At 36.1% G+C, this 17,391-nt stretch overlaps 1 pseudogene across 1 annotated transcript in view; it reads right to left on the reverse strand.

The window, feature by feature from the left end:
- Positions 1-17,391, reverse strand: part of LOC143243827 (pre-B-cell leukemia transcription factor 1-like) — a 178,875-nt pseudogene that overhangs the window by 44,276 nt on the left and 117,208 nt on the right. Inside the window, exon 3 of the transcript XR_013024780.1 lies at positions 8,033-8,283. The product of XR_013024780.1 is annotated as a pre-B-cell leukemia transcription factor 1-like (transcript). The remainder of the gene's footprint in view (positions 1-8,032; positions 8,284-17,391) is intronic.

The raw sequence follows: 17,391 nt of genomic DNA on the forward strand, positions 1-17,391 counted from the left end.
TCCTCAGCTCATATTATAATGGACTCGGAATAAACCGAAAAAAACAAGCATTATTACATTTTTTCACAAAGAGAAAGTAGAACTTGGGTTGATACTGAAATGTCTGGTGTAAACGCTGCTATGGTTTGATTGTTTTTTACTTACGGAGGTTATCTGCGCGAGCCGTCTCTAATTTTGAACTGATAGATTAGACGGAAAGCGGTTAGGCAATAGCACCCACCGCTCACTCTTAGGTTACTCTTTTTGTAATCGAACAGTGAAATTCTAGACGAAACGCAGCCAGTCAACAGTACACACCGCCACCTTTTGGACTACACTTGTCACATCAAATAGGAAGATTCTAGAGAGCAGGCAAGTAGTGAACAGTAACCACCGCCAACTCGTAGACCGATTTCACAATCATACATATACACTGCTGGCCAAAATATTAAGGCCAATGAACGTAAAGAAAAAATATGCATTTTGCGTTGTTAGATTCAACCACTTATTTGAGTAAAGCTTCGAAAGACGAAAATAAGGAAAGGGAAAATAGAAATAAAATTTTTTTATCATTTAATATAGAAAATGTGAACACTATGAAATTAGCCTAAATACTAGCTGGTCAGAAGTTTAAGACCATACCAAAAAGAATTCCTAAACAGGGTAGGAAATGCCCAACAAGAGGTTTCAGTAGTGAGTTGCACGGCTGTCATTGCGAATAACTGCAAATATTCGCTTTGGCATGGTCGATATAAGCGTTTGCAGAAGGCTGGCTGGAATGTTATTCCAAGTGGTGAAGATGGCTCCACGAAGATTGTGCACTGTTTGGAACTGATGTTCATTTCTACAGACTTCCCTTGCCATCCACCCCCAAACATTTTCAATTGGATTCAGTTCGGGCGAACACGCTGGATGGTCCAAAAGAATCACGTTATTCGCCATGAAAACGTCCTTTGTTCTGCCGGCATTATGGATTGCAGCGTTGTCCTGCTGAAAGATCCAGTCATTTCCACACAAGCGAGGGCCTTCAGTCAATAAGGATGCTCTCTCCAATATGCCAATGTAGCCAGCTGCTATTTGACGCCCCTGTATAAACTGAAGCTCCATTGTTCCAATGAAAGAGAAAGCACCCCAGATCATGATGGAACCTCCTCCACTGTGTCGTGTAGAAAATGTCTCCAGTGGGATATCCTTATCGTGCCAGTAACGTTGAAAGCCATCTGGACCATCCAGGTTAATTTTTTTTCATCAGAGAACACAACCTCTTCCACTTTTCTGCGTCCCATGTTTGGTGCTTCTCAGCAAAGTTTAACCGAGCTGTTTCGTGGTGTGGAAGGAGGCGTGGCCTTTGAAGACGTTTACGGTTTTTAAAGCCTTTCTCTCGTAGATGCCGTGTTTTTGTTCTTGAGCTGCATTCTGCGTCCGTAAGAGCCTTAATCTAGTTCGACGATCAGCTGGTATCTTGCCGGATAACCTGTCGAACCCTCCTGCTCAACGCCGGCGAAATGTTCTTGGGCCGACCACTTGGCATACTCGTTCCGCATCCCTCAGGGTCTTTGAAGAAATTTGCAACATCAGTTTTACTACGCCCAATCTCACCAGCGATGGCACACTGAGAGAGACCTTGCTTTTGCAGCTCGACAATTCTTCCACGTTCAAACTCTGTCAACGTTTTAGCCTTTGCCATGTTTTTACCCAATGTAACACAGGAGATGTCACTGGGAAATGTTGACAACGCTGATGCTTCAACACAAATGACTAAATTTCGTTACGTGTTTACCGATTAACGCTTCGTTTCAGTATGGTCTTAAACTTTTGACCAGCTAGTATTTAGGCTAATTTCATAGTGTTCACATTTTCCCATTAAATGCTAAAATTTTTTTAAATTTTTATTTTCCCTTTCCTTATTTCCATCTTTCGAAGCTCTTCTCAAATAACTGGTTGAGTCTAACAACGCAAAATGCATATTTTTTCTTTATGTCCCTTGGCCTTAAGATTTTGGCCAGCAGTGTATTAGATGTACAAACGGCCCCAAAGTGCACCATATGGGACACGAGCATTGAACCTGCAGATCCATAGTCCATGGCCTCTCTGCTAAAGAACCTTGCAACTTCTGTAGAAAGGAAACAAAAGTGTTATTGGTGAAACCACCTCAAGATGCAACAGACTTGAGGTTTGAAAAGGAAGACAGCCATTGCTGATAAAACGAGTTTAACACTGAGCAAAAAAAAAAAAAAAAACAACAACAACAACAAAACAAATAAACAACAAAAACACGTAGATAATGGATATAACACTGAGTGAAAAACATGGATAACAGGTTTAGCACCGAGTAAAAACATGAGGATAATGGATTAAACATTGAATATATAAATACAATGACACTGTTAGATCTTACGCGTATAACAATATGTTAATCGATATTGAAAATTAATCATTGTCACATAATTCTATACCTACATACGATGCATCTCTGTGGAACGAATTATTTATTTATGTTAGTGCGCACGCTCCATCGAGACTTAATGTTGTTTTAAAGTTAACTATCCAGTGAAACGAACATGGTTCGCTCTTTTTTTTTTTTTTTTTTTTTTGCTCTAAAATATTTAAAATCTTAAGAGAACTAAACCAATTGATATATTTATTCGCTAGTACTTTAGGTCCGTTGTCTTGGAAAATGGCGGAAAAACGACATCCACGTATATGGAGGGTTAACAGTGTACTTGAAAGTTTATTCTATATTCATATATTTATTCTCCATCCTATACACACTGTTCTAATAAAGACTAACTCTCTCGCTTTTGTAATCACGTCTGTAGAGACAGTGCCTCGAGAAAATAACGTTTCTATCTTCTGTTTTAAATACTTATAAAATATTCACATTTTCCATCTACCGGCCCGCAGCTAATGATGACATTCAGTTAGCCCGAAGATTCATGATGCTGAAGAGATCTAAGCGGGCTGGCAGCCATATGATTACGAAGGTAACTCCACCGAGATATCGGTTCTAATGAATTAGCCGGAGCTGCATAGACGGAGATCGTAAGTGTGGTACTGATGGTGTTATGAGAACATAAAACATGAATATAAGTAGGCCTGCGTCACGGATAATCTGAGAAAGGGGCTACGAGGCGTCAAGGGGCGTACTTCACTTTCTCCAGTACATGCAGCGCGGGCGGATAAGGGGCAAGAAAGGGCGGCGCCCACAGACAGTTGGGTCGCCCGTCACGGCAAAGCGACACCGATAAGTCACGGGTCGCCCCAAGTGTGCTGCCACTGCTGGAATTAATTGAGTATCAATCTACGGATGGTTCAGCCATTAGGGCTCGGAAAAGGAGACACTATTGTCCTAGCTCTAATAACACATTTCCTTGTTATAAGCCTTTGTTAGAGAAGCATTTGTCTATTTCCCCACGGATAGCTAGCTCGGATATCCAGTTACGAGTTATAGCAGCTGTGCCACTCTATCTAGCCATGATCACGGTTCTTGTATCTGTACTTTCGAACAGAGAAAGCTGTGTATATATCTATCTATGTCCGTCTGTAAAACACTCGCTGTTTTTATTCCTATTGTCACCATAAAACTCCGAGAATAGATACAAAAATAGAGAATAAAAGAATATATTTAATTCTTTCCTTAAATAATTACAAACTTGTAGTTTATATGTCTATGTATATAAAGTGCAACGTGTATATAGCTGGAGAAGGCTTAGAGTTTCTACACATTTCTTGAAAGTTATAATACTGATACACACTCTTTAATTCACATCTTCAATTGGATTATCTATTGGTCAACATGATTAAGACGTCATCTGCGCGTGCACGTGGATTTCGTTTGCGGGCTGTCAGTCCTTCTTTCACACCGGTGTTGTAAGCTCGTGAGAGAGACAGATAGTGCAGCATAAGATGAGATCTTAGTCACGTGGCCCTATCACAGAAACGATACATTTTGGTCCCGATGGAAAACCGAAGAATTCGTCCAGTCGAAAGATTTCATTTTTGACAGTGCCTCTACTGTTGGAACTTGTATTGAATGGGAAGGTTTACGACCCGATATATCCGAGATGCAAACCCACTTGGTCGCAGGTGACTCTTCCCACGAGCACCCAAGCTGGGGTAGAATTCCGAACATTCACAGCTGGGGTTATCGATGAAGAATTTAAACGGATCAATTGCGTTTCTCCCAAGGCCCTGCTGTCACTAGCATCCAATAGGCACACTGTCAACCGTCTCAGCTTTGACCGGGTCTTCCCTGGGTGAGTATTGCCACACTTCGCTATGACAGTTTTGACACGACGGCCGGTTAAACGTGGCCTAGGATCTGTAAGTTAAAGCTTTAATCTCCACAAATTTAGTTTGTCACTTTCAAAGCGACAGCTGTGCAGCCCGTCACTTAACCAGCTCAAGTTGGATTTCGGGCAACAAAGTTATGATACACAGTGTAAATACGTAGCGAAATTAATACAATATAAAACACACACTAAGAATAAACTATCCTGCTAATATTGAACGCTGAAATGATGATTTTATTCCCATTTGGTATGCACGGTATTTGTACTGGTTTCATACGATGAAGAATAAGTCCTAAACACGAGGTATGACACAAAAAGATAACAAAGAATCCAGAACTAATGGTAGTATTAATACGGATTTTGAACAAACATGACATGCAAAAAATAATACAGTTATAATTTGAGGTGACATTGGTCTAAAAATAAAACAAGCACAAGTTGAATGCAAAAAAACAAAAACATAAATGGATAATATGGATATAAATCAAACACTACACAAGGTGACATGGATATAAACCAAACACTACACAAGGTAACATGGATATAAACCAAACACTACACGAGGGAACATGGATATAAACCAAACACTACACGAGGGAACATGGATATAAACCAAACACTACACGAGGGAACATGGATATAAACCAAACACTACACGAGGTAACATGGATATAAACCAAACACTACACGAGGTAACATGGATATAGATCAAACACTACACGAGGTAACATGGATATAAACCAAACACTACACAAGGTAACATGGACATAAACCAAGCACTACACAAGGTAACATGGATATAAACCAAGCACTACACAAGGCAACATGGACGTAAACCAAACACTACACAAGGTAACATGGATCTAGATCAAACACTACACAAGGTAACATGGATATACACCAAACACTAAAAACGGTAACATGGATCTACATCAAACACTACACAAGGTAACATGGATATAGATCAAACACTACACGAGGTAACATGGATATAAACCAAACACTACACAAGGTAACATGGATATAAACCAAACACTACACGAGGGAACATGGATATAAACCCAACAATACACGAGGGAACATGGATATAAACCAAACACTACACGAGGTAACATGGATATAAACCAAACACTACACGAGGTAACATGGATATAGATCAAACACTACACGAGGTAACATGGATATAAACCAAACACTACACAAGGTAACATGGACATAAACCAAGCACTACACAAGGTAACATGGATATAAATCAAACACTACACAAGGTAACATGGATATAAACCAAGCACTACACAAGGTAACATGGATATAAACCAAGCACTACACAAGGCAACATGGACGTAAACCAAACACTACACAAGGTAACATGGATCTAGATCAAACACTACACAAGGTAACATGGATATACACCAAACACTAAAAACGGTAACATGGATCTACATCAAACACTACACAAGGTAACATGAATCTAGATCAAACACTACACAAGGTAACATGAATCTAGATCAAACACTACACAAGGTAACATGAATCTAGATCAAACACTACACAAGGTAACATGGATCTAAACCAAATACTAAAAACGGTAACATGGATATAAACCAAACACTACAAACAGTAACATGGATATAAACCAAACACTACAAACGGTAACATGGATATAAACCAAACGTTACACACGGTAATATGGATATAAACCACACACTACACAAGGTAACATGGATCTACATCAAACACTACACAAGGTAACATGGATATACACCAAACACTAAAAACGGTAACATGGATCTACATCAAACACTACACAAGGTAACATGGATCTACATCAAACACTACACAAGGTAACATGAATCTAGATCAAACACTACACAAGGTAACATGAATCTAGATCAAACACTACACAAGGTAACATGAATCTAGATCAAACACTACACAAGGTAACATGGATCTAAACCAAATACTAAAAACGGTAACATGGATATAAACCAAACACTACAAACAGTAACATGGATATAAACCAAACACTACAAACGGTAACATGGATATAAACCAAACGTTACACACGGTAATATGGATATAAACCACACACTACACAAGGTAACATGGATCTACATCAAACACTACACAAGGTAACATAGATATAAACCAAAAGCTATACAGGGTAACATGGATCCAGATTAAAATCATATAAAATATATGGAATTAAGACAGATGGATAAACAGTATAAATGTAATTCAAACTGTAACAGGTCATGCAAATAAAAATGATCGAGACACAACATGGATAAATTGAAGGAAAACAAAGATGGAATGTTTTAAACTGGAGTAATATTAAAATAGACAAGTCCACATCACACAACAAAAAGGATATATAAAGTTCGATACAAAGGTAAGAGAAACAATACATGAATAGATGGTGTGGATGGGCATCAAACAGAAAACAAAGAAAAAACTGTTGATCAAAGCTAAAAATAGGAAGTAACAGTAATGAAACATAAAACGGAAGTTCTTAGTGATGTGAACTTTGTATGAAACTACTACATATATATATATATAGTTTCTGATTTAATTTTTGAAGACAGTTATGAGTCTGAAAGTGATGGATGACAAACACTATAATTACCTAAATTGCCGCTAGGTGTGAGCACTGCAGCAGGAACTAAAACGACAAGTTTTTATAGTATCAAACAAATTACTACTCAAAAATAAAATACGTGTTATTAAACATCCGAATACACAGTGTAATAACAACTTCAACAGAAGGCCGAGGAACAAAAGATAGTCCTCCCAACCAATCATTTATACAGTAGCAGACTAAAAGGTGGCGCCAAGAAAGCACTTGGTTATTAACAACACCATACAGGTAGGGTGGCAAAACAGTATTTGAAACTGGTTTTATACGGGTTTTAAACCATTTTAAATACTGTTATCACAACCTGCCATGAATTCTCTTCGTAATTCTATCATCTGGGTGACTTTTCACCTTTCGCATAAATTATTTTTTAAAAAATCTCTTAAGCATAACCTGTCAGCCTCTAATAAATCATGACTCAAACACTTATTTAATTTATATGTATATATGAATAATGCTTGGTCAAGTAAGAAAACTTGATACGTGAAATGGATCATCACAGCTGATTAAATCGCTAAGATTAAATGAATACCACTGACCTTAATTATATGAGCGATAAAAACAAAATTTATTATTATTTTCATTAAAATGTATTTTCGTTGTCATTTAAATTATTAAAAGTGAGTTCACACAATAGCTTCTTATTAAGTAGTCACGTGGTTTACGTCTAGCAAATAGAAAATACCCAATCTGCACTGGTAGAATTTCACTGTTGTAAAAATATCAATACGAGACAACAACACAGTGTTTAGAGAACAACAATACAGTTTACAACACAACAACACAGTGTTTAGAGAACAACAACATAGTGTTTACAAAGCAGCAACGCGAAGTGTTTACAAACCACAATACACAGTTATTATTTATTTCGTTTCTAAACGTGGATATTATTTCAAAACTTCATACTTTACTTGAGAATGATGTTCTACAAGGATATATTATATTTCCAGAATATGGCAGATGCTACAGATATATAAACATTTAAACAGCACGATGTACTCAGTTATATGAACAAGTTACATTGGACTGACCGACTCTAACCTCGAAAGTATATAATTATCAGTGATAGTGGTTTTAGTTTCGGTTTTGTTTATTCCTGTAAGTTCGAATGCATAAAGCAACTTACCTGCTCGTACTTTTCTAGTTCCTGGTGATATATCTGTCTTATTTGTGCTAGCTTCGCCCGATAATCTGAATGTTCAATCGTATTTTCGGGTTGTCCAGGTCCACCAGATGCCGCTGCTGAGGCATTTGCTGCTGCTCCTGCCCCCCCACCTTTCTCTGGTCCCGCTACACCTTCAGCTATTAACATGTTGTCTAGTCGCATCAGCTGTGGGTCTGGTTGTTCTTCCTCGTGTGTGTTACGTAGACTTAAGACTAGAAATTACAGAAAACAAAGGGTTCTTTCTTTATCCGTCTTATAAATCACAGTTTTCTTCAAACAGAAAAGTATGCTATGCGCACCAAAATTACCATAAAGATGAATACTTTAGAAGCCAGTAGTTTTAAATGTTACATTACAATTGAAACCCTAAAACAAAAGATCTGTTTTTAATAAACCTTGATTCTTGGGAAAATCTGTTTTTAATAACCCTTGGTTCTCGGGATGATTAGTCTTCAATATCACTTAGTTCTTGGAGATATCTGTTTCTAATAACTCTTGGTTTTTGGCTCTGATCACTCAATAGCAATGACTTTGGATTCATAGTCAATGAAAACCATATTAAAAGGCAAACATTCAAAATTATATGAGGAAAATATAACTTTTTATAACTTTCTGGAAATAAAACACCTACAGTACCAGGACGAAGAATGACAACTGTTAATAAATATAAAATATCTACAGTACGAAGATGAAACATGACAGCTGTTAATAAATATAAAATACCTACAGTACCAAGATGAAACATGACAGCTGTTAATAAATATAAAATACCTACAGTACGAAGATGAAACATGACAGCTGTTAATAAATATAAAATACCTACAGTACCAAGATGAAACATGACAGCTGTTAATAAATATAAAATACCTACAGTACAGAAGATGAAACATGACAGCTGTTAATAAATATAAAATACCTACAGTACCAAGATGAAACATGACAGCTGTTAATAAATATAAAATACCTACAGTACGAAGATGAAACATGACAGCTGTTAATAAATATAAAATACCTACAGTACGAAGATGAAACATGACAGCTGTTAATAAATATAAAATACCTACAGTACCAAGATGAAACATGACAGCTGTTAATAAATATAAAATACCTACAGTACGAAGATGAAACATGACAGCTGTTAATAAATATAAAATACCTACAGTACCAAGATGAAACATGACAGCTGTTAATAAATATAAAATACCTACAGTACAGAAGATGAAACATGACAGCTGTTAATAAATATAAAATACCTACAGTACGAAGATGAAACATGACAGCTGTTAATAAATATAAAATACCTACAGTACCAAGATGAAACATGACAGCTGTTAATAAATATAAAATACCTACAGTACCAAGATGAAACATGACAGCTGTTAATAAATATAAAATATCTACAGTACGAAGATGAAACATGACAGCTGTTAATAAATATAAAATACCTACAGTACCAAGATGAAACATGACAGCTGTTAATAAATATAAAATACCTACAGTACGAAGATGAAACATGACAGCTGTTAATAAATATAAAATATCTACAGTACGAAGATGAAACATGACAGCTGTTAATAAATATAAAATACCTACAGTACGAAGATGAAACATGACAGCTGTTAATAAATATAAAATATCTACAGTACGAAGATGAAACATGACAGCTGTTAATAAATATAAAATACCTACAGTACCAAGATGAAACATGACAGCTGTTAATAAATATAAAATACCTACAGTACGAAGATGAAACATGACAGCTGTTAATAAATATAAAATACCTACAGTACGAAGATGAAACATGACAGCTGTTAATAAATATAAAACACCTACAGTACCAAGATGAAACATGACAGCTGTTAATAAATATAAAATACCTACAGTACCAAGATGAAACATGACAGCTGTTAATAAATATAAAATACCTACAGTACCAAGATGAAACATGACAGCTGTTAATAAATATAAAATACCTACAGTACGAAGATGAAACATGACAGCTGTTAATAAATATAAAATACCTACAGTACCAAGATGAAACATGACAGCTGTTAATAAATATAAAATACCTACAGTACGAAGATGAAACATGACAGCTGTTAATAAATATAAAATACCTACAGTACCAAGATGAAACATGACAGCTGTTAATAAATATAAAATACCTACAGTACCAAGATGAAACATGACAGCTGTTAATAAATATAAAATACCTACAGTACCAAGATGAAACATGACAGCTGTTAATAAATATAAAATACCTACAGTACGAAGATGAAACATGACAGCTGTTAATAAATATAAAATACCTACAGTACGAAGATGAAACATGACAGCTGTTAATAAATATAAAATACCTACAGTACCAAGATGAAACATGACAGCTGTTAATAAATATAAAATACCTACAGTACCAAGATGAAACATGACAGCTGTTAATAAATATAAAATACCTACAGTACCAAGATGAAACATGACAGCTGTTAATAAATATAAAATACCTACAGTACGAAGATGAAACATGACAGCTGTTAATAAATATAAAATACCTACAGTACGAAGATGAAACATGACAGCTGTTAATAAATATAAAATACCTACAGTACCAAGATGAAACATGACAGCTGTTAATAAATATAAAATACCTACAGTACCAAGATGAAACATGACAGCTGTTAATAAATATAAAATATCTACAGTGCAGAGATGAAACATGACAGCTGTTAATAAATATAAAATACCTACAGTACCAAGATGAAACATGACAGCTGTTAATAAATATAAAATACCTACAGTACGAAGATGAAACATGACAGCTGTTAATAAATATAAAATACCTACAGTACCAAGATGAAACATGACAGCTGTTAATAAATATAAAATACCTACAGTACGAAGATGAAACATGACAGCTGTTAATAAATATAAAATACCTACAGTACCAAGATGAAACATGACAGCTGTTAATAAATATAAAATACCTACAGTACGAAGATGAAACATGACAGCTGTTAATAAATATAAAATACCTACAGTACCAAGATGAAACATGACAGCTGTTAATAAATATAAAATACCTACAGTACCAAGATGAAACATGACAGCTGTTAATAAATATAAAATACCTACAGTACCAAGATGAAACATGACAGCTGTTAATAAATATAAAATACCTACAGTACCAAGATGAAACATGACAGCTGTTAATAAATATAAAATACCTACAGTACCAAGATGAAACATGACAGCTGTTAATAAATATAAAACACCTACAACACCAGGATGAAACACGACAACTGTTACTAAATATAAAACACCTTTAGTACCACCCAAAGTATACAATTGAAGTAAAAGGTCTGATTCTTTGCTTGACAAAAGACAACTCGGAAGTTAAATGTGTACCTTTATTTAAGTAAATGTGTATATAAGTATATTTTCAAGACCCGCAACTTGTTATTGATCTGTGAAGACACTATTCCTTTATAAGAGGTAAACCGCCCTCTGGAGCACATTAAGTCATACATTTAGGCTCTTTGTTAATACACAACAGTTGTGTTTTGTGCTGGTTGTCCCTTCCTTTGTTCATCACGTTTCATCTGTACCACGTGCTTCTGTGAATGGGGACATATGTTTCATTTACGTTAAACCTATGTACGAAACATTAACCCAAATGTGTCACAAAGGAATCGCACGAGACTTAATACAAGTATAGACAGGAATGGCGTGTTTCTATGTTAGTACTCGAGTAGGCTTCAACAGGTTTCGACAAATAATTAATTGTACGTATTAATAAAGCGTCTAAAACAAAGAACGGCTCGTGACACATTGGCATGTGTTATTTCACACTTGCGGAAGTTCTGATATGTACCACTGCTATAACCTGAAGTTTTACTGGTATATACTGCTACAAACTTGAGGAAGTACTAACATGTTTTATAAACAACAATATAAAATACCCTCGCTTCAGTGTGGGGGTCATCATACTGTTCAAGTTCCTCCACTGTGTCCGAATACTTCTCTAGGTACCTCATGGGGTGGGAAGTGTCTATACCCTTAAAAACTCTGTTAGAACATCCGCAGAGGCATGGTATCGTGTGCCAAGTTTGGTCTTGTTAGCTTGTGAGTGTGGGTATGAACACAGATTTGACTGTGACATTTATGGAGATCCGGAACGGTATCAGGGGCAGAACGTCTGATACAATATTAGAGTTCAGTGAGGCTACAAACCTACTTCTAGACTCCCGTTATGACTGAATTACTTTACGAATAAAGGTAAGGTTCTGTTAGAACACCCGCAGAGGCATGATATCGTGTGCCAAGTTTGGTCTTGTTAGCTTGTGAGTGTGGGTATGAACACAGATTTGACTGTGACATTTATGGAGATCCGGAACGGTATCAGGGGCAGAACGTCTGATACAATATTAGAGTTCAGTGAGGCTACAAATCTACTTCTAGACTCCCGTTATGACTGAATTACTTTACGAATAAAGGTAAGGGAGCTACTTCACACAGATAACGGTATCAGGGGCAGAACGTCTGATACCATATTAGAGTTCAGTGAGGCTACAAACCTACTTCTAGACTCCCGTTATGACTGAATTACTTTACGAATAGAGCTACTTCACACAGATAAGGACGCCGACTGGGTTAACTTGAAGTCCACCAACGGAGTTTGGTCCTGCTAGCTCCAAAATGTGCGGGGAAAGCTTCCTAGACAAAGAAATTCGCAAAAAAAAACAACATTGTGAACTTATAAAGTACTCGTACACACACACACACACACACCTTTTACGTTGTTGATTCAAGTCTGAACTTGTATGATGTACAGTTGCAAATCATTATACTACTGGGCATGTTATTTAGTCCCATTAAATATTAAACCAATTTTACCACATGGTAACAAGAAAGAGAATGGACAAACAAAACGTTTCTTGCCTAAACAAAGTAGAAATTGATTCGAAAAACTAAATTACTAAAAGAACTATGCAGAGTAACTCATTACAGATTCAGGGGCAGTCAATAAGTTAGCTAGGTTTCTTTCGCAAACTACCACGGAACAAAACAGATTTCAGCATTACCGCCTGAAATTAGTTTAGCTACCGCAGAAGAAGAAAAAAAGAGAGAAAGAAAAACAATGCTATTTCCTGATTAAAAACAGCGAAGCAACTGAAGAAATGAAAACAAGGAAAATAGAGAAAAACAAACGTATAATCCGCTTGTTTGTTTTCTTCTAACGTATTTGGTTGATGCTTGCTAGAGTGATTCCCCAGCTGCGACTTCTCAGTGCTTGGTGACCAATATTTCTCGAAGGTTATCGACAACATTAGATAGATATGGACACTGTTTGAAAAACTTGGTAAATTAAAGACAAAAAAAAAAAAAAGCATGCTTCATCTTTAGAGATAACGTCGTTCAGGATTCGCCGAGTTCCTCCTTCACTCATTTTTTATTTCTTTTTTAAATGTAAACTTTGGACTCTAATTTCACGACTTTACAAAGAATGAACAACTTTTAAAAGTAAACTAATGTGACATTCACGTCATCAACTTCTAACACAGCAGTTTACAGTTTACCAAATTAATCTTGATACCATTTAGAAAATATTCTGTTAACCAGAAACCAGAATGAAAGAAACCGTTAATGTTTCATAACATAAAACAAACTGTGCAACATCACTCAATTATGCAATAGTAGAGAGATGTGTGTATGTTTTCTTATAGCAAAGCCACATTGAGCTATCTGCTGAGCCCACCGATGGGAATCGAACCCCTGATTTTAGCGTTGTAAATTCGTAGGCTTACCGCTGTACTAGCGGGGGGCATATGTAGGTGTCATAACTAGGTTATTTCCTTTACAAAAACAACTGTTTCTGTTCAAACAACCCATGAAATGGCATAAGAACATACTTTATTTTTACATGTTGGGAAAAAATCTTATTTCCATTTGCTCATCAACATGACCGGACATCAGAAGATGTCCCCTGGTGGCACACAACTAGAAATCGGGTTTTGATACCAGCGGTTAGTAGAACGAAGACAGTCTTTGTGAGTAACAAGAAAAAACAAACAAAACATTAGTGGGCAGGGATAAGCAATTTGAATTTAATCGCACGTGATGTTAAATAAATTCACAGTTTAGTTTTCACACTAGATATCGCAAAACATTAGACTATTCTGTTAACAACTGTTCAACAGTAAAGGTTTCCCACACAGATACACAAATAAAGGACTTTGTATTCAATTTGAACCAGACGGAATACAGCTAACAACACCGACTGTCAACCCTTGGGGCACTTTGACTGAATAGTTGGATTTGATTGTTATTTATATAACGCACTATCGGAACGCTGTTTTTTTTTTTTTTAAAGATTCTCAGACCGGCCACGCTTGTTTCTAAAAATAAAGTACATTTCTGTCTTTTAAACGGGAAATATACGATAAGGGAAGGGTTTGTTTCGTATTTTGCGCAAAGCTACATTATCTATGCTAGCCATATCTAATTTAGCTGTGAAAGACTAGAGGAAGGTAACTACTCATCTTGGGCTACTCTTTCACCAACAAATAGTGGGAATGGCCATAACATTACAACGCTCCCTACGGCTGAAAGGGTGAGTATGTTTGGTGTGACGTGAATTCAAACCCGCGGTCCTCAGATTATGAGTCGAGCGACCTAACCACCTGGCCATGCCGGGCCCACAGGGTAAACGGGAAGAATCGAGTTTATATTTATTTTTGACAAATGTTTAGTCAGGATTTATCGATATCCGTACAGAACATGTTAGGCTTAAAGGTTTTGGAAAAAAAAAAAGGTTAAAAAATGAAATATTCACTTCCACTGAGAATCTCGGAATATCAAAGAGACAATTGTTTTCTCTACCACCGTTATTTCAAAGTTTGATATTCAGTTTGTGAAAGTTAAAATAAATATATATTTCGTCCATTTTCCTTTACGAACTTTCTATTCTTCTCTATCATTCTGACGCACATGCTTAAAGAAAGTGAAACATAATGATACGGTACAATTTTTACTGCACGAGGAAATTAGGATATACTAACAAATTCCTGTTAAGAGGAACATTACGCAGAATCGGGTTTTCCGTATCCCATATGGGTGGGCGTAAAAAAGGCTTAGGTAACAACTAAGACAAATTTAAAAGCAAAACAGTAACAAAAAAAAGGAAAAAATTTAACCTGAACTTCCACAAAAAACAGAAATATGAAATATGATTATGTCTAGAAGTTTAGCTCACGATGCGACTGTCGAACAAAATCGACCTAGCAAATTTTAATTTGAAAGGCCATCTCTGAATCAATGAAAACTGTATATCCAACGTTAACTTTAAACCATATGCTAATACCTTAAACATCTGGCCACTGGCATCCACAAGGGAGGGGACCTACCCCTTGAATTATCTAACCAAATTTTAAAGAATCACATAAAATAAAAAAGAAGACAATTTTGTGTTTCCCTGATTGTAAATTCGATGTTATTTTATTATCTTGTTCCTATTCAGCTGGCTTAGGAAATAGCAAAATTATTATTATTTCTTCCATTATTATACGTTCAGTACTACCTTGTCATGTACTTCAAACTATCGGGCTAACGAGAGTGCAACTTAACAAGAAAAAAAAAAGTCAACCATAAACTCAGCATTACTAATAAACACAAAATAAAATTCTGGTGTGAAGCGGTTTTCGGAAGTAGCTGATACTGAAATATGAAAAGAATTATATCTGGAACATGGAAAGCAACGGAAACGGTAAAACACCGAAGTAGCCGGAACTAAACATATATGCAACAGGAAGTGAAGCATCGAACTAGCCAGAACTAAAGATGCATGTAACCTGAAGTAAAACATCTAACTAGCCAGAACTAAAGATGCATGTAACCTGAAGTAAAACATCTAACTAGCCAGAACTAAAGATGCATGTAACCGGAAGTGAAACATCGAAGTAGTTGGAACTAAAAATGTGTGTAACCGGAAGTAAAACAAAGCAGCCGGAAATGAAAAACATCTGTTCTTATAAGGTAGAAAAAGGAATTGTAATATAAGTTATCATCTTAAATTATTAAATATTTTACACAATACATGATAATGTTTCGTTTAAATATAACAAAAATGCCAAACTACATACAATACAAAAATATATATTCTTCATCAAAGACTGCATCACCAACTGTGTCTGGCGAAGACAGAATGCACAAAGCTAAACATAAAAACGGCATCGAATGATCGACTCTGATGCGTTTGGTATCGTAACACTCAACAGTTGACTTCCGAAGGATACGTGAAACCTAACAGATACAAAAGCTTGCTAATGCCCAGAGTGTAATTAACACAACGTTTGTAAGATAACACTACAACATCTCCAAATTAATTATACATACGCACGTTTTCAAGGACTTCAAAGAAAACGCAACGCAAGGGAGTTTCGGATTACAGAAATCACGTAACGTTCTTGTTATCACATGCAGAGGCCATGTTTCAACGTAGATCTCACACGCCACGAAATCGACTCACTTTTATAAAAAAAAAACACAAACAACTTATTATTTAATACACTCTGTACATTTGTTTACCACGCATCACATTGTGTATCGTAATTTCTTCATTACTTTTTAAAGGTCTTTTAGACTCCATAACGTTCCTAACTAAAATAAATTCGTTTTTTTACATTCCTATTTGTTTGTAAAATAATTTCTGTAAACTAGCAAATACAGATAACGATGGACGATATTTGGGATTAAAATGTGTGAGGGAGGGAGACAAGAAAGTGAAACAGTGCAATGTCTGCGGACTTATACAGCTAAAATCGGGTTTCGATACCTGTGATGGGCAAAGACAACCTTTTGTGTCGCTTTGAGATTTATATCAAATAAACAAAATAACTTAGTTATTGTGAATGTGGTGTGTGTTCTACACCCCACAAAAAATATGGGGGGCTGCTTTTCCTCTTGCCCCCCTGTAATTCTGCTTATGTATAAAGGTATGACTTTGAAAGAGAGTGCTAGGCAAGGGGTCAAAATACGTATCATTCGTTGCCCAGTATTTACAAATAATTTTAAAATGAGTTTTTATAATGAATAATACGCAGAAAGAGAAGTCTGTAGTGCAAGTTTCACATATTTTATCTTTATAAGTTTGTTTGTTTTGGAATTTCGCACAAAGCTACTCGAGGGCTATCTGTGCTAGCCGTCCCTAATTTTGCAGTGTAAGACTAGAGGGAAGGCAGCTAGTCATCACCACCCACCGCCAACTCTTGGGCTACTCTTTTACCAACGAAAAGTGGGATTGACCGTCACATTATAACGCCCCCCAC

The sequence above is a fragment of the Tachypleus tridentatus genome, chromosome 2, assembly GCF_004210375.1.
Source record: "Tachypleus tridentatus isolate NWPU-2018 chromosome 2, ASM421037v1, whole genome shotgun sequence".
NCBI classification, from domain to species: domain Eukaryota; kingdom Metazoa; phylum Arthropoda; class Merostomata; order Xiphosura; family Limulidae; genus Tachypleus; species Tachypleus tridentatus.